The sequence below is a fragment of the Pteropus medius genome, unplaced genomic scaffold (genome assembly GCF_902729225.1).
Source record: "Pteropus medius unplaced genomic scaffold, Ma_sr-lr_union100, whole genome shotgun sequence".
Lineage (NCBI taxonomy): Eukaryota > Metazoa > Chordata > Mammalia > Chiroptera > Pteropodidae > Pteropus > Pteropus medius.
The window spans coordinates 6,338,834-6,357,576 of NW_024342473.1; the positions used below are offsets into that span (position 1 = coordinate 6,338,834).

The 18,743-nt window shown below is 37.8% G+C and overlaps 1 long non-coding RNA gene and 1 pseudogene across 1 annotated transcript in view; both read left to right on the forward strand.

The window, feature by feature from the left end:
• LOC120604405 (uncharacterized) overlaps positions 1–18,743 on the forward strand; it is an 85,998-nt gene that overhangs the window by 48,089 nt on the left and 19,166 nt on the right. The window lies entirely within an intron of this gene.
• LOC120604675 (uncharacterized) lies at positions 2,158–2,276 on the forward strand (annotated as a pseudogene).

Sequence of the window (18,743 nt, forward strand, 5' to 3'; positions counted from 1 at the left end):
TGAGTCTTGGTAAAGCTCACGAAATAGTTAATTCTTAGAAACATTTCTCTTTGAAGTATAGAAGTATAAAAATGTTTAAAATGTATTAAAATTTTGAGATAAATTAGGTATGGATTTATGATACAATATTTTCAAATACTCCAAAATTTTATAGAAAGCTTCACACTTTGGTGATAATTCTTTAAATAAAAGAATTCTATAGCAAGCCTTGAGATAAGGATTCCTATCTTAAACTGCTCTCTTACCCTTTCTGCCTTGGTTTTGAGAGACATTTGGGGTCCACTGGCTTTGTGTTATCAATGACTTTGTGAACACACTTAATGTTTACATTAATGACAGGTAAAGGGTGAAGGGATTAAGAAGTACAAATTGGTAGTTACAGAATACTCACAGAAATGTGAAGTACAGCATAGGAAATATAGTCAATAATATTGTAATAACTATGTATAGTGCCAGGTGGGTACTAGATTAATTGGGGAGATCACTTCGTAAATTATATAAATGTCTAATCACTATGCTATACACCTGAAACTAATATAAAAATATTGACTGTCAACTCTAATTGAAAATTAAAATTAAAAAAATGATGACAGACTTCACTTAGAAAGTTTGAGTTTTAGAAGGTGGAATTTGGCAAAAATATAAACTTTTGAAGAGCAAAAGTGGCTTGCTTTAGGAATCTCTAATAATCTCCTGCATGGGCTGCTGCCTGAAATAGAGAGTCTGAGGCCAATCTTTTGTAGGAAATATTTAACATTTTTGGAACTGGCAGAGGACTTTTGTGTTAGATTGGAATTTTCTCCATCTGGTTTTCTGTTTATTTCAAAGTAATTCCAGATAACAGTGGTAAATTAAGAAGAAAAAAAAAAAAAGCCAAGCAACATACCCTAGTTTTATACAAATATAGTTGGTATCATGTTAAAAGAATGTAGATTACCTTTGAAAAATAAAACAAAGGCTAAACATCCCCACAACATTTTTAATCTCATATGCAATTTAGTCCCTACTGCTTTTCCTAATCCCATTCATAATACTTTGTTGTGTGACTTGGAACATTGCAAAGAAGGCCTATGAAAATGTCATGTACTAAATAATTGCTGTGGATCATCAGACACTTATATTTATTTCCTCAGTAATGTTTTCTCACCACCAGTGAGTGAGGCAGGAAGACAGCACTGCCCCCATTTCACAAATAAATAAACTGAAGCGCAGAGATGTTAATAACATATCCAATATTGCATAGCAAATGTCATCAGGATTTGACTCTAAAAAGGCTCTATTCCAAAGCTCAGCCTCTTTTCATTGTTCACCACAAGACTTTACATTTCATAAATACTTTTAGTGACTATTCTGCTATTGCCTCCTTCTTTTAGAATAATAAGTGTAAGACTGTGAGATTTTTGGATAAGAGAGTAACATTGAGTAGGCAAGGTAAGATTGAGTCATTTATAAGCTCAACTAGAGATTTCATAAATAGCCACAATTGACAGATTTCACTGTGGGCAGATGGCAGTTTTGGCTAGATCAGCCCGATTCCTCGAAGGTAATTCTGTGTGACCAGTGTTGGTCTCTGCTACACTCATTTGGACTGGCTCAGCATAGAGTGGGCTGGGAGGTTCATCTGGCTTAATGCGAATTTTAATATTTCACAGTGGCAGAACTGAGATAAAAGGAAAAGAAATATACTTTGTATGTTCCTCCCTCTTTTAAAAATAGTGCCACAAAGGGACCTGGAATGTAGGTTGAAGAGAAATACACCTGGAATTCCTGTCTTCTCTCAGGGATTATTGACACTTGTGGCCAGCAGAGACCCAACTTATTTTGAGAAGGATATACAGTTGGTAAACGAATTATATTTTAGGCTTGAATTATACTCTTTTTTTTCCAAATTGCCCCAAATCTAATTGACCATGCACCTTTCCACTTTATATTCTTGTTTATTTAAAGGAAATATAGTCCATATGGTTCACATTCATTTATTCTTAACTCATCAAAGTGCTATTTGGCAATATGCATTCAGTGTCTCCTAGAAGATTCCTGAGATGTTTTTGATAATATTTAGTTTTTATAATCAGGAAATAATATTGAGTCTGGAAAGAAACAAAATTCCCAAAAGACTCTAGGTCAGTTCAAAGCTCCATTCAAAATGGGTTATGAGTCTATGGCCATGCTACGCTGAGTAAGCCTGATCACCTCTGATCTTGGAAGCTAAGCAGGGTCAGGCCTGGTCAGTACTTGGATGGGAGACCACCTAGGAAGACCAGGTGTTGTAGGCATAAAAAAAAAAAAAAGGGGGATCGTAAGCTGACAAGGTCTTTGCAATCTGTGAGGTCAACTAAGGATTGCTTTGCCTAAAAAAAATAAATAAATAAAACAAAAGAAAACAAAAAAACAAAATGCGTTATGGAAGGCTGAGTTTGAAAGAGTGTTTTTGTATAAATCACAACTCTCAAAAACTGCCAGTGGAGACTGCTGAATAAGGGGTTACTGGACTCCTCAAACAGCTTTGCTTAATATCTACTGTCCAAATAAACAGATTAATATATAAACTCTTCTATTTACTAAAATGTGTAATGGCAAGTTTAAAACATTATGAGCTCTGAATACATAGGGGAACATTAAAGTTTGACTACTTAAAAATTAAAAGCAAATGACTAACTGGTCAATAATATTGGCAACAAATGTGGCAAGGGTTATTATATTTAACAAATGAAAATATATGTTTGAAAATAATAATGTAAATATTCTACTAGAAAAATGGATACAAGATAGAAGAAAACACATATAAATGTACACATACAGAGGAAATTAACATATGCAAAAATATTTGGTTTTATTAATAGTCAAATTAATGCAAATTTAGACAATGAGATATAATTTTTAAACCAGCAAATTGGCAAAATGATGTTAAAATATTAGAAGCTACCAAAACTTTTTTGATGATCTGATTGAAGTGTAAACTGGTAGTTTTCCTAGAATTGCATTTAACAGTATGAATTGATATTGTTAAAAGAGTTCATATCCTTTGATGCAATAATTTTACTTCTAGGAATTGATCCAAAGTTACGCACAAAGATTTATATGCAAAGGTATTTATCACATCGCTATTTTTAATAGTGAAAATAAAATGAAAAAGCCTACATTTCTAATGATAGAGTTAAATAAATTATGGTAAAATAAGTTAGGGTACATTTCACAGGCTATTATTCATCCATTAATGTCACATTATAGAGTTTAATGTCATGGGGCATGCTATTGTATAAACGAAAAAAGCAGAAAATGAAATTCTACTATATGATTTTAATTTTTCAAAAACAAAATCAGACGCGCAAATGCATGAAGACACATATTTAAGGGAAATCCATTGTTATCACTTGATGATGAGAATATATGTGATTTTAGTTTTCTTCTTTATAACTTTCTACATTTAAAAAAATTAGTATGCATTAATTTTATAATAATAAAAACACAATATATATTGCTCATAATGATAGAATTCTTTGGATTTTCAATAGGTTAAAGTGGTAGAAGTAATATATTCATCAAAAATTGAAATGTATTTTTGGCTTTGCAAAGACCATTAAATACTGACTTTTTTTTCATCCTATAGTCTCATGGTTGTAGCAAAGCCATCTTTGAAAAATAGACTATGAATGAAATTTAATATCCTGTCCATATAAAAATGATAATCCAGAAGAAAAGGCATTCCATTCAATCTAATTTGTCCATTAAAAAACTGCTCATAATTAATTTCTGAAGTTTCCTTATTTCTGAATATAATCTAGTTGGGAATTATTTTAGATACCTTGTTCTTTAGCTTGAAGGGAAAACAATTATTTGAATAAGCCAGTTATCTTAAAGAAAACTTTTCAGAAGTCATTTTCCCCATGTATTTAGACTTGATCGGCTTGGTTTATTTACCTCATTAGGTAGAAGGGAGTTTGGATGCACAGCATAACATGTAGTTGAGAAATTAGAAACCTATTGCAAACATAATCTAGTCTCGAGAGGCTGTGTGATGTGTGGGGTGAATGAAGACCTGGGAATGCAGTTTAGTTCTGCCACCTCAAAGATGTGTGAGCTTGTGCAATCATGTGATGGCTCTTATTAATCTCAAATTGTTCTTGTGAAGAATACATATAATAATATGTATGAGTCATTATTGTTACCATATAGTCTGCTGTAGATGGAAATAGAAACTAGGCTCTTGTCTTACTTACTGTTGATGAGTTAGATCTGAAGTTTCTTGCTAGCAGTTATTCGATTGTCACTGAAATTTCCAATCCAGGCCTTCACAAATGTCCATAGAAATTTTAATTTAAGCGTAAGAAATATGGATTCTGTACCTTTGTTTGCTGGTAGCCATATTCTGTAATATCTCCAGAAAACCTGAAGAACAAATATTAAAAAAATATATTTGTTTTAATATATTTAAAGTAAACTGTAAAAGTAATGAAATCATAAGCCATACATCTGTTTATTTTATAACCACATCACATCTGTGTGAGCCTTAATTTGAAAAAACAAAACAACTAAAATGTAATATTCATGAAAAAAGCTGTATATGCTCTTTTATATATAATATATTCATAATTTTGAAAAGTTAGAAACAAAGACTATTCTGGATCAAGATGTGTAACAGAGAAACTGTGTTCTTAGATTGAGGAACCCTTTAGTGATGGGCTTGTCGAGAGGGACCCTCACAGGAAAGAGGAGCCTTCATCTGGAGAAAGCGGCTGGCAGTTATGTATCACGACAACCCCACAATAACATTTGAAATGCCAGGCGGTAGACTTTAGACCGCCTGGGCAGAGAAAAACTAAGTAATCAGCTGAAATTCATGAAGGAACAAAAACATGTTTGGAAAAAAATTAGACATTTTTCCTTAATAAAAGACTGGAAAAGAATGAAGGTCAGGAGCTCTGTGGATGCTGGGGCAGGCCAGATGTAGAGGGAAAATGATGACCTTTTGTTTGATACTTCGTCTATGCTTTATAAAATTTAGATTTAGGCTTCTTAATAAGAACTTACTTTTTGTTTAATGTTTGTTCTTACAGAACTATTTTTTATAATAAGAAAGTATAAACTGTCTTGTTTTCTTAAAAAGGCTCCTTTTTATGTAGAAAAACCTCTAGTGGGCAAGTGTTTATTTTATTCTGTTAAAATAAAGTGAATTGAGTAATCACTTGGCAAAGAGCATTATGCTAGTCCAGAAATTTATTATAAAATTAATAAGCTTCCTGAATAATTCAGTCCAAAGACCATTAGAGGGGAATGAACAAGACTGGCTACTGTGTGGGAAGGCGAGTTGGTGGAGGTGGGGTGGGACAGGCTGGCACGGAAATCAAGGCCTGAGGAGAGTAAGAAGGGTGTTCATGTGAGGGTGGGGAGATGTGACTGCATCAGGAGATTGGATACATATGGGGAGACTGACCCCATAAGTAAATAAATTGAGGATAATGGTTTCATACTATTCAATAAGAGAATTATAAAGTTGGAAAAGAAGAAAAATAAAATGAATCAAGTGATGTTAAGTTGGAATTGCAGATATTGATGTGAACTCATTGCTTTACACACACACACACACACACACACATACACATTTCCTAGCTTTTTAGCTTTGGCCACTAAGAGAGCCCTGGAACAGTGACACCCCAATCACAGCAAGCACATTTAGAGGATTAGTCTTGAATTCTAAATACCGTTCTTTACTAAAAGGAACCATGATTGCTTGGCAAAATGACTGATTCTAGGACTGGGTCAGAGAAAGTAAGAGAAAAGCCTGGAAAAAAATAAAAAGCCTGGAATATCTTATTGTCCCAGGACATAAGGGAATACTCAAGGAATAATAACCTGATAAAAGGACACAGAAGCCTCTTTGAAGGACACAAAACTGGGATAATTTGAGCTTTAGAATAAATGTTACTAAAAGATTATAACCTATTGAATAAAATAGGATCCAGAAATCTATACTAATATAAATCGATCAATGGATAAATAAATTGAGAGAAATGAATGCTGACTAATAAATGTAGAAGAAATAATTGCATTAGAAGATCACCATTTGGCAACCTTTATAGTAGTAATTAAGCCAAGAAACATCTATTGGATATTAAAACTAAGTAGGGAAAAGTTTGATGAATAGAAGATATTTATATAGTCTCAAGAAGTGCCTCTCATAAAATATTTATGTATCAAGGAGAAAAGAGAGTAACTTAAAACCTGGCAGATATCACGTTAATCTAATTATCAAAATTAACCTTACCAGGAAAGAGACAAAAAGAAATTGTGACCACTTAATAGGAAGACATAGAAGAACTAAGTATCACTTCTGAGACACTGCTGCTAAAGATATATAACCTGAATCCAATCATGAGAAAACATTAGGCAGACTCAAAGTGAGATACATTTTACTAATAACTGGCCTGCAATTTTGGAAAGTGTCAAGGATATGGATGTTGAGGAAACACTGGGGAACTATTCCAGATTGCAAGAGACTAAAGACACAGACAACCAAATGTCATAATCTGCTTTGGATTCTATTGCTATAAAGAACATTATTGAGACAAATGGTAAAAACTGAGTGGAGTTTGAAATTAGATGGTAATTAAATGTTATTGATATAATTTCCTCGTTTTGATGGTTTTATTATAGTTATGTTGAAGAATGTCCTTGTCTGGAGGAAATATACACTAAATTGTTGAGGGGTTGTAGGGCAACATGTTACTAACTTACTCTAAAATGGTTCAGGAAAAAATATTTTTGTGCTGTATTTGCATGGTTTCTGAAATTATTTCAAAATAAGATCATCTTTAGCATGAAAAAAATGAATAAGAAGTGGCCCCTGCTTTCAGGGAGTCTATTTTATACTAGAAAGGCCAAGACAATTGAAACGAAGTCAGCAGAGCAGTGAAGGAGGCAGTCTGGTGACATAGTTACTAGTATGGGCTCTGTAGCCAAATGGCTCGTGCTTTGTGCTTCAATCATAGCTCCGCCAGTACCAGTTAGGAGACCTTAGAAGGGTAACCTAAAATTTCTGGGCCTCAGTTTTCTCCTCTATAATAAAAGGATAATAGTATAATCTCACAGGGTAATGTGACGTTTATAGAACAGATGGCAAATGTATAATGTGTGGTAGCTATTATTATTTTATTATTATTATTATTAATCTGTTTTGGGTGATTAAGCTCATGATTTTTTGTTGTCAGAGAGCTGCGTCTAAATTCTGGTTCTGCTACTTTCTATGTGACCTTGAGTAAGTTATTCAGTTTTTCTGAGGCTCATGTTTTTTATTGAAAATAGAAATAATAATCATGTTAACAATAGCCAGCCACAGAGTGAATGTGAGAATTAAATGAGATGGTGCAAAATGCTTAGCACATTGTAGGTACTTTGATTGTTAGTTATCACTACATAAATATAAGATGAAATATAATAAATCCTATAAGAGACATAAAAAGTATGTGGCAGTTCTGAAGAGAAGGAAAAAGAACATCTGAGTGGAAGGAGGCTGGAAGCATTAGGTTGTAGAATTCTCTGGAGCAACTGAGAGACTTTTACTTTAATTAAAAGATGCTAAGGCTAGAAATAGGACAGTGGCAGTAGGAAAGGGGAGGGAGAAATTGGTGGTCAAGGAAGAAACAGGAGTCAACAAAATCTCTCAGCACTAATAGATAAAGTATATCCAAGGAGGTAGAGCGAGTGTGGGCAAAAGACACTGGATTAAAGTGTTGGAGACATGTGTGCAGGTAATAAAATTGGCTCTAGAGAGAAATTTCTTCTCTCTAGGTGATAAAGGAAGTCTGTGGATGATATTTCCAAGGAAGAGTGTTCTATAGAAAGAAGGAAGGAGGAGTCAGGGCAGAACTTGAGACAGCATTCTCACTTATGGAGTACAAAAGGGAAATGAAAGCATGGGGGAGATATGACGATGACAAAGAGAGATAGATGAATGAGTTTGGAAGTTGCTAAGTGAGAGACAAAGAATCAGAGAAAAAAGGCAGAGGGCTGAGAAGAATAAAGATTGGGTGGTTAACTGGTCTTTGCTGAGTTACAAAAAGGTAGAGTAAAAGCCAAACTCCAAGGGGTAAAATGGTAGGAGGGTGTGTCTGGGTAAAAGGTCAGGACTTGGAGATTCTTCTTGAGGATATACACACAGCCAAGGCAGATGTACCAGGAAACATATGAGACCTCAGTTTTAAGCCCCACACCTATCCAGATCTTTCCCAGACCCTAGGACCTTAGTAATGTCTTCTCATGGTTATGGGATCTGTAGAACTTACAAATGTAAGATACTTGACTTACTCTGTTAGGGCTGCTTTAACAAGATTCTACATACTGAGTGGCTTAAACAACAGAAATTTCTCACAGACACGAAGGCTGGAAAGTCTGGTACATCAGGGTACCAACATGGTCAGATTCCGGTGAGAGCCCTCTTCCTGGTTTGCAGATGAGGTCTTCTCTCCAGGTGGGGGATGGAAGGAGGGAGGAAGAAAGGGAAGGAGAGAGGAGGAGGAGAGAGAGAGAGAGAGAGAGAGAGATCCTTTTCTATAAGGGCATTTATTCCATCGTGAGGGCTCCACCCTCATGACCTACTCTATCTCTCAAAAAACTCTTTTCCAAATTCCATCACATTAGGGATTATGAGTTTAACATATGAATTTTGGAGGAACACAAATATTCTGTCCATTTAACTGCAGTCTCTTTCTATTCAAACTCTCCTTTACTCACATTTTTCCTGTTATTGAATGGCATTCTGGCATCAGTTTAGAGAACTAGAGTTAGGGTTTAAGGAGATAAAATGTGTGGTTTGCATATTGTTAACACATTGTGAAGTTACTGCTAATAGTTCCTGCCCACTGGGCAGACTCACCCAGCATTGACACCAAGTGGGCAGTGGAGGAGAAAAGGCTGAAATGTGCAGAGCCAGAAGCTGGTGTATAGACCTCTTTTGCAATTATGAGATGTGTAAAATTGCAAGAAGAGGATCTGATTCCTGTCAAAGCCCAGTCAAAATGCAAATTCTCTCCTATCAGATAAGACAAACTAACATTCATAATATACCACTGCGATGAGACAGCAATGACAAACTGGTTAATGGGTGTTGTCAGTTCAAAGACTTAAGATTAGTCACAGCACCAAAAAACTTGAAATGTTCTGAAATCTTTCAGCTCAGTAATGAAAGAAACTTGATAGAGATTTTTACAATTTGAAGAAAAAAAAATCCTACAAGCTTGCATATTACCAGTAATGAAATAGGAAGCTGAAATTTTCCTAACCATAAATAATAAGCAAATATTTTTGATTATGCTGGAGGACAGATTGCATTCTTGCCAAATAAAGTAGCAATCTAAGAGAATACATCTAAGAAAATGTAGAGGTGGCCGGGGCAGGGGGATGTTCAAGAAGCTAGGCAGTTAGTAAATAAAAATATTGCATTTTTTTAGATTTTATATTTGTGGTATTGTCTGGTTTTTTAAAGTTGTAATTTATTGCATTTTTTTCCCTTTCTAAATAAATATTTACTTTTGTACCTAATTTTTTAATTTATAATTTTGAATTCTTTATTTTAAAGAGTCCCTCTTCCCCCAAATTGCATAAGCTTCAGGTCCCAAAAAACCTGGATCTATCCTTGCATAACAATAAACCTTCTAGAGGTTTATTCATGCTCGAACAGAAAGAGTTAGGATGACAGCTTTGGGCTAATATAAGATATTAAATATTTCATTATTAGAAATTTTTAGGCTAGAGATGACCTGAGCATTTTGCATGCAGAGGGGAGGGTGCTAGCTGTAAGGGAAAGATCGAGCTACTCAGGTAACTGGGATACTTGTTGGAACAGGCCTGATGTAATTAAAAGGAAGAGGTTAAGACAGAGAATGGTTTTCAAAAGCACATACAGACTGCAGATGGAGAGCAGTGGAGGAGGAGAGGGAGTGAGCTTGAGTTAATGTAGAGGGACACGAGGGCATTCTAGTCCTGTGACCTTGATCTTCTAGTTTATGTAAGAGGCCAGGTTATCACTGCAGATATCAGCGGTGGTGGTTTTAGGGGTTTCCAAAGCCTTAGCATGTCACTAATAACTGTTTCATGAAATGAAACTGAAACAGCAGGGATGGGACAAGCACTCATCTTCCCAAAGTCTGTCTGTCGGTCCTATGACACTGCTCTCAGAGACCCTGCCACGGACTTGACAGTAAGTGTCTATGATGAATATCAAGTTTGGGAATAACCCTATACTTTTCCCTCTTCTAGTGTTAGTGTATATATATATTTGTATATCAAAGAATACAACTGAGATAATAATGCAAAGTTGGTGAGGAGACTATCAGGTGGTGAACTGGAGTTGTTGCCTAAAAGAGTGAAACAAAGATTTGCTATATATGGCCTTATTCCACACAGGATTTAAGGCGGCTACAAGCATGCACACAATAAAAGAGCAAGCTGTAGTCCATAAATAAAAAATCAAGGCTGAAAAATACATAAAATATAGAAGAGAAGGCTTCAGATGTGGCTTGTCAATGGTCTTCAAATAACTGAAGGTTTGTCATGTGGATGAGCGTTCAGGGTTATGTGAAATGTGGGCCCAAGAATGTGGGGAAGGGGTTACAGTGAGGCACAGCAAAAGGCAAAGCTTTCTAACAAGTGCAGCTGCTCCACAGTGAGATGAGGTCATGAGCCCCTGCTCCATCATAGGAGGCATTTAAACCCGGTGAGGTAGCCTCCTTTCTGGCCTGCTCTGCGAGCCAGCTGATGCAACGGGTAAAGACTGGACCCTGCCGTGCCCTTAGGGTCAACGTTCTAATGACTATGACAGGAACTGCTCTAAACAATGCCCTATGAGTAATGAACTATTCTAATATACTCCACGCATTAATAAAAACTTGTCAACTGTCATACTGAGTATTTGTATGACCTATAGTGTTTTCTCCCATCTTTGAAATATCACTGCAAATTGTAAACCCAAAATTTCTGAAGCTGAAATGAAGGAAAACTTCCGAAGCTCCAAATGGGAGGAGGGGTGGAGTGAGAGGTGCATGGATTATCTCAATTCATAATCCCCACTCCCTGAGTCATCACTGGCAGTTTGAAGAGCTGGTAGCATCCATTCACTCAACATTGAACAACAAATGGTTACTGTTTCATGTTATGTGTCAAGCCCAGTGCTAGGCCTTGGGGAGACAATAGTAAGCCAAAAAGACATCGTTCATTCTTTCCAAGTGATTGTTGCTCAATGGGAAAATGATTTTAATAAAATAATCAGACATCTATATACTTACAAATTCTGATACGCATTATGAAGGAAGGTAAGAATATTCTCGGAGTGCGTAGCTGTAAGACCTGCTATACCACGACAGAGGAACATGCTTATTGAAATCAATTAGGTATAACAAAGTGGAGACAGGGGTGGGGGTTCAGATCAAGAGCATTCAGGCCAAATGGACAACGTGGGCAAAAGCTCAGAAATATGTGGGAGCATGGAACCTTTGAAGAATTGCAGTCAGAATGGCTGGGGAGGCCAGATACTAGTGGTCAGCATGGCATGAGCAGTCCAGGAGAGAAGGTCCAGGCTGTGTTCATGAGCTGCACCAAGGATTTTAACTTCATTCTAATGGAGAGGGGAAGCCCATAGGGGTTTCATCAGGAGAGAACTATGATCTCATTGGTTTTTTGCTGCTTTTTATTTTTAAATCATTTTAGCTTTGGAGTAGAGGCTATATTAGTGGGTCGAGAGATAATTCAGTAGGCTGTATGAGTCATCAAGATGGGAGGTGGTGGTTATATGGACAACGGTTGTGGTCACAAAGACTGAGAGAAGTGAATGGAGTCCCAAGGTGAGCATGAGATAAAAATGAGCAGGATTTGGTAACAGGTCGTGTGAGAGGCAAAGGTGAAGGGGAAGAAGTGATATCGAAGATGATTCCAGCAACTGGGTAGATGAGTGTCCCATGGACTGATTGGGTGCGCCAAGATCTGGCTGGTCTGAGACAATGGCCAGAAGGTAAGAGACCCTCTCACCTTACCTAGTTGAAGGTTAGAAAAGCAACCGACTTTCCTAAGGGCAGTTCGACTGACTCAAATTTAGTTCAACTCAGTATAATTCCATCCTGTCTAGTTCAGTTAGATTCACCTTATGACACAGATGCCAAGAAAGGCTTTGTGAGTGATCTAGACAAATGTGAAAGGCCCTCAGGGTGGTAGCATGGTTATTTCTTGTACTCGATAAGTGTCCAAATAACCAAAGCCCCCCATAGAATGTGCAAAGTGCCTATGGAAATGAAATGTCATGGGACTACAGCAGTTAGGTGCCCACCACAGAAGGCTTGACTGACTTGCAAAAGGATTAAATAGCCTTTACTTAAAAACGAACATAAGACATCATACAGTACATTTGAGGTCATTGAGCAATGTGTGCTATGAATGTGGGAGAATCTTAAGACTTTCCTTCACTGGTCTATACTGACCGTGCCCTGGGGACTGGAGTATTTGCGCTTGTTCTTATCCCTGGCACCCTCTCTGACTCCTAGGCACTTCCTAAAATACCCTGTGCTTGTGTCTTCATCCACATGGATTATAACTACTCTCTAATTATCTCATCTGTATTTTACAAGATTTAATTGGAAAGTTCCTGATAGCCTGAGAACTTTCTAACAAAGGTAGCGTACAAATCTAGTATGTATCCGGGGATGATGGTTCTAGCTACACTGTTGCCGTTGGTACAAGTGGAAAGTAGGAGCCCCAGCTTCCTCTCTCCACCACCAGCCATGTCGAGCATCCTTATGCCCCTTCCTTATAACCCCTATGTGTCCAATCTCCCAAAAGCCACTACCACTCATCTCCAACACCACTTAGAATGTCAAAGTAAATATCATTGTCTGAATGCAAACACTTCTGGAAGAAAGCATGTGCTTTATCTAATTCCTAATGTCAACTCTTGCACACCACATTCTACTCTAAGTAACTCTTGCACACCACATTCTACTCTCAAAGCATGCTTCTCTACATGTTTCATTTAATCGCCATATAATCTGGTGGGGTAGGTATCATTATAATCATCCCCAGGGCGGCTAAGCTACTTACCCAAAGTCAGATTGCTATGTAGGGGCCAAGTGCAGCTCTGTGTTTTATGCTCTCTCTAGTCTACCAGTTGTCCCCCTTTTGGTTAAAGCACACAGATCTGTGTTGAGAGGGAGAGCTTGAAGATGTAGTGAGCAGAGAGGATCTTCCTCTTGTTCCTTGAAATCATGCTACATGAGCAGATGTCTGTTTTTCTCCACTTAATGGTGGTCCAGCTGTCAGCACAATGGCTCACAGTACAGGATGTAAAGGGAGATAGGCCTGTATTTGAATCTTCAACTTTGTTGTATATGACTTTGAGCAAGTTATTATTATGGCACAGTATTAGCACCTGTGTTATAGGACTACTGTGGGGAATAAAGGCATTTATATATTTGTAGTTATAGTAATATATATTATATATGTGTGTATATATGTAGAGAGAGATTATATATATATATAGTTTTCAAAACATAGTAAATACTTTAAAAACATTGTTTTGGTGGCAGCACTGTAGTTCTGTCCAGAGCCTGACTTTCTTGTTGAGCTCAGTTGGACCTGGGGAGGCACTAACTTTGAAGAGCTCCCTGCTCTAGGTTATGGCTGACTAGACTGTTGTGTTGGGACAGATTTTGAAGTTTACTGTGGGATCTGTGGAAATCAATTAGTATTCCTATAGATGTGCTGCGTAATTGTGCCCTTTTCTTGAGAGCCATTTGCAGGACCTGTCCCAGTCCATGCCTTTGCATCTTAGCCTCATTGTCTGCCATAGGCATTTTCTCAGCTTCTTTTGTCAGAACCAGTCCAGCTATGTTCGGACTAAGTACAGTTTCTAGCCCACAGGGGCACTGCCTGCTTGGGTGAGAGCAAAGAATTTAATGAATAGTAGCTATGTACGGATGGGTTCTAACGAGAGAGGTTAGCAGGCTGGAGATTCAAAAATAACTGTGCTGTAGCAACTCTGGGTGAGTCAATGCATGCTGTATATTTCCATCCAAATAAAAGACATTCATTTTGAAGCCCCCAGAATAGCTGTAACTTGAGATTCCCACAAATGCTTGGAAAACTGTCAGTCCTTTCTGAGTGGCAGTAGATATAGAAGCAAGAATGCCAGTAAAAATGTGAGACTGATTCTGAGAAACAGGGCCTGGATTAGCCTTCCAAGAAGCCAGCATTCTTTAGCATGGATCTAGCTTTCAAGTGTTTTGGGGACAGTGTTTTTATGAAGCGCACTGATTAAACATTTGCCACTCTCTCTCCTGGAAGAATTACAAAAATACAATAATTGTTATGAATGGTCTCTTAGATTAGGGCTTATCAAAGATTCCATTATGTGATCTGCAGAGAATTCTAACAGTGTGCTATGTTTTTCTTTTGCTTCTATCAAATTTATCAATGTCTCAGGTCATTATTTGCCTGATCACAACAACATGCGTTCATGAATATGTATCAGCTAAAATCCTGCAATTTTATGTGTTAATTTGCTCATGTCTTTAGGTGTTTACAGCAATTAAATAAGACCTTGATAAATTAATAGGAAAAAAAAAGTTTTGATATTATATGCTTATGTAGTTAAATTGCAGGCTCTGAGATAAATTATGTTTTGTGCAACTATTAATTTGTTTATTGGTTTAGTAGATATTTTCTCATTTAGTTACATTTCTTCTTGGAAATAAATAGTCTCTTCTTGACTGCATCTGCTGACGTTCATTTTAGCTTGTGAATGCAGCTAATCCTTATGTCAGCTAATGTGAATATAAATGTGCTGTCCTGTTGGGGATCCATCAGGGGGTCTGAAAATTTATTTGAGATGCTCTAAGGCAGCCGCAGGGCAGTTTGCACAGGGGTCAGGGTTCTGTTACAGTATCATCAGGTAGCAGAGGATCCAGGCAGGAAAGGGATCCAGTGACCGTAGAGGCCACCGGTGGAGAGGAGACCAGTGACCAAGAGCTCTGGCTGCCCGAGAAAGAAAAGCTGGGAGCTGCAGAGCACAGTGGTGAATAATTCCAGTGGGTGGTGTTCCAAAGGCAGGGCTTTGTAGAGCAAGAATTTGAAGTGGGTTCCAGAGAAGCACCATCCTGGGAAATGGGATGTGCCACGGTGAAAATGGCACTGAGAGCCGAAGGCGTGAGAGTGCCAGAAACTTAGGATGGAGTGGAGTTGCCATATTTAATAAATAAAAATATAGGACATCCAGTTAAAGTCGAATTTCAGATAAAGTATAATTTTAGTATAAGTATGTCTCATGCAATATCTGGACATATTTATACTAAAAATGTATTTGTTACTTATCTGAAGTTCAAATTTAACTGGGTATTCTGTGTTTTATCTAGCAACACTAGATGTGTGTTTGGGGGACACTTGTGCACTTGGGGAAGCTTCACCTATCTGGTAATGACTGGCTGTGGGGAGGCAGGGAAGCAGAAGGAGATAAAGCAGGGCTAATTGTGTGTGTGTGTGTGTGTGTGTGTGTGTGTGTGTGTGTGTGAGTGATGGGGAGGGAGAGAGACAGACAGACAGACTAAGAGACTAATTCTGAATAATTTTATGTTGGCTTTAAGACCCACATATTGTCATAATTTTTTATTACTCTTTTTTTTGGGGGGGAGGGGTTGCTTTGAAAGCACAAGTTGCATTTGGCCTGTATCAGAGACAGGATATTTGTTGGTTTGTAACATGAAACTGACAAGACTGTGTGTACCCAAAGCAATGCCATCTCATTGAAAATAAAAATTTCAATTCTCCAAAAATGGTCGCCTGGATAACAGTGGACACATGAATATTTGGAAACATCTGGATTGTTGCTATCCTCTGCATAAAAAGCCACATGACTGACTCTATTTTTCCATTTTTGTCCAGATATTTTGAAATAATGTAGACAGCCAAAGAGGTTCAATATCCAAGAGAGAATACATAAACATCATGAGATGTAAAAGTTTCAAAAAGACTGATTTTTTTCAGTCTAATTGATTTGTCCTCACCCCTTTTAATCATTTTATTGCTCTTTTCTACTTTATCCCCAGCCTAGCACAGTGTCTGGCACAGAGTAGATGTTGAATAAATTTTTTTAAATAAATGCATGGGTGGATGAATACGTTATTCTTAAATAATTTAATCTCCAGTACAGTGATCATACTGAGCAATGAAAAACTATTTATTTAGAAGAAAAGAGAACACATATTTCTTGAGTGTATACTATGGGACAGGAACTGGGCCAGACAATATGTATTAAGCATATACGTGTATAACTGTACTATCATGTGGTCACTTTGTGGGTAAGCATTAATAGTCCCATTATACAGAGGTTGAGTAAATTATGAAAGTCCTCTTCTACTAAGAAGCAGGGCTGGGATAAGAACCCTGGTCTATCTCAGCTACTCGGCTATCTCCATTGATTCCATGCAGCTTTGCTGGTCTAATCTGTAGTAATTAGTCATGTTTTGGGAGATCTCATATCACTTTGAGAATTTGATGAAAACCAGATTCCTCTCCTGGAGGTATGACCATAGAAAAAAGTATTCCCAATTTTACAAGCAGTGTGGGTTCATCGAGAACTCCTAATTAAGAAGCTCACATTTAGAAATTCAGATTTCTCCCCATGCAGTCAGGGCTAGTGATCAGAATCAGCCTGACTGGTGTGGCCATGGCCTACTCCTCTGACAGTCTCATCCAGGACCTGCCTCTCCTGGAAGAGAAAAGATCAGGTATCTTCTTTTCATAGAAGATCTACTCAATGCTCAGAGAGCCAATCCACTTCTTCCATTCTTGGTGGGATCACCTAGTTCTACTGGTAAATATATACTGGTTTAATATTCAAAAAATATTAGGAGTTTTCTAATTCTTACTTTTCTGCATTCAGTGATTAGAAAAGTAATAAGCAACAGTCACTCAAATAAAATTTTCAGGTGCCAGGAGCATAGCAGTGAACCAGTGAACAAGACAAATATAGTCTCTGCCCACAGACAGTGTTACCATGAGGCTAAATAAAGAACCTTAAGCTTCAGATTCTCTCACTAGCACAGCCCCATTCAAGGCCCAAAGAGAGGCCTTAGAAAAGCATTCACATGATCTATTTATGCAACTTTAGGTAATTTTTATATTGTTTTTTGTCAAAAAGCCAGTCCCCTCCCCCAACCGTCGAAGCTCAGGCACTGCAAAACCGGTACCTGCCCTGTCACCATGCTCATGGAGCTTAGTGAGGAAGGACTACCATTGAATGAGTGATTGCAAGAGTGATGGATCTTGGGGTTGGAGGCCGTGCCTAGGTAGCTACTGCAAGGGCATTTAGTCTTTGGGGGGTGATCAGTAAAGGTTTCTCTGAGAAATTGACATTTAAGTTGAGATCTGAAGGATGAATATTTTGTTTTGTTTGTTTGTGCATTAACAAGTGGACAGAACTGTTTGTGGAAAGGCCGCAGGCTGGGCAAAGGCAGGACTGGTTTGAGGGCCTGGACTGGGTACCCCACGGTGGGTGAGCATAGAGGGTGAGGGAAGACTGATGGGAGAGGAGGCTGAAGAGAAGGATGAGGCTGGTAGGGCCTTCAAGCATTTTGAACTTTATTCTAAGGATGGTGGGAAGCTGCTGAGGGAAGTTACATAATTAGATTTGCATGTTAAGTAACCACTTTGGCTGTAGCATGGAGAATAGATTTATTGTTTTATTTTGTTTTTAACCTCTAAAAACATCACCTGAAACACAGCTATGACTTGATAAACAAGTAAAATATTCTTTGGTGTGATAAGGGGAAAATAATTCTCTCGAGGGCCATGCCCCTCTGTATGTGAGGTGATAGACTTGCCCAGCCAGTCTCGGACACAATGAATTAAAAGTGCAGGTGAAATTAGGGCAATCACGAACACTTGAGCAGGGATCCTTTGTTGTTGGTAGTGGTCGGTAAGGGTAGTGTGAAAGCTTTTTGGACAGCTTTCATTCCTTCTCCAACACAGTTGACAGCAGGTTGGAAGCCATGAGGACTGAGGGAGACTCTACAGGACCCACCATGTCAAATCAACAACCGCGATGGGGATAAAGATAGTGCCAATGTCAGTATCAAAAAATTATTCTGCCCTTTAAGCAGCCTCTAGAGCAAAAATGACCTTGCACGTAGAAGGGCTAGTAAAAACTGGTTAATCCAGCAGACTGCATGCAATGGACTTCCAACGATCACCAGAAATGTAACTATTACCTCCTCCCAAGAGCTTCCTCCATTCCTTCCCTGGCACGGCTGGCTTTGCCCTAGACTTGCTATTCTACTCTTCCCCCGGAGTAGTTCATAGTTTGTTACTGTCAGAAAGAAACCCGAATATTAACTTGGCTAGTGATGACCTCATCTGTGAGATTCGGTAGCGTGGAATATGGCAGAAAGATGTCTCACGGATTAGTCCTGTACAGGTCTCTGAAGACATTGTGTGGGGATGTATGTCCCAGCCCTCTTGGACTGCACAAAATTAGTTCAGCAAAACTCAGCCACTGAGGTCCATTTCAGGGGCCCTGGCTGGCCAAGAAGTATGGTAATAATTCTTAATAGGGCATATTTATTAAGTGAAGAAATTATAAAATACATTTAAATGAAAGAGATGTGTTCATGCTTAAAGGGCAAAGATCAGTTACCCATAAAATTAACTCACATACAGCATTTCATTTGTAATGATGCTAGATAAATAAGGAGTTAAGATATTTTCAGAAT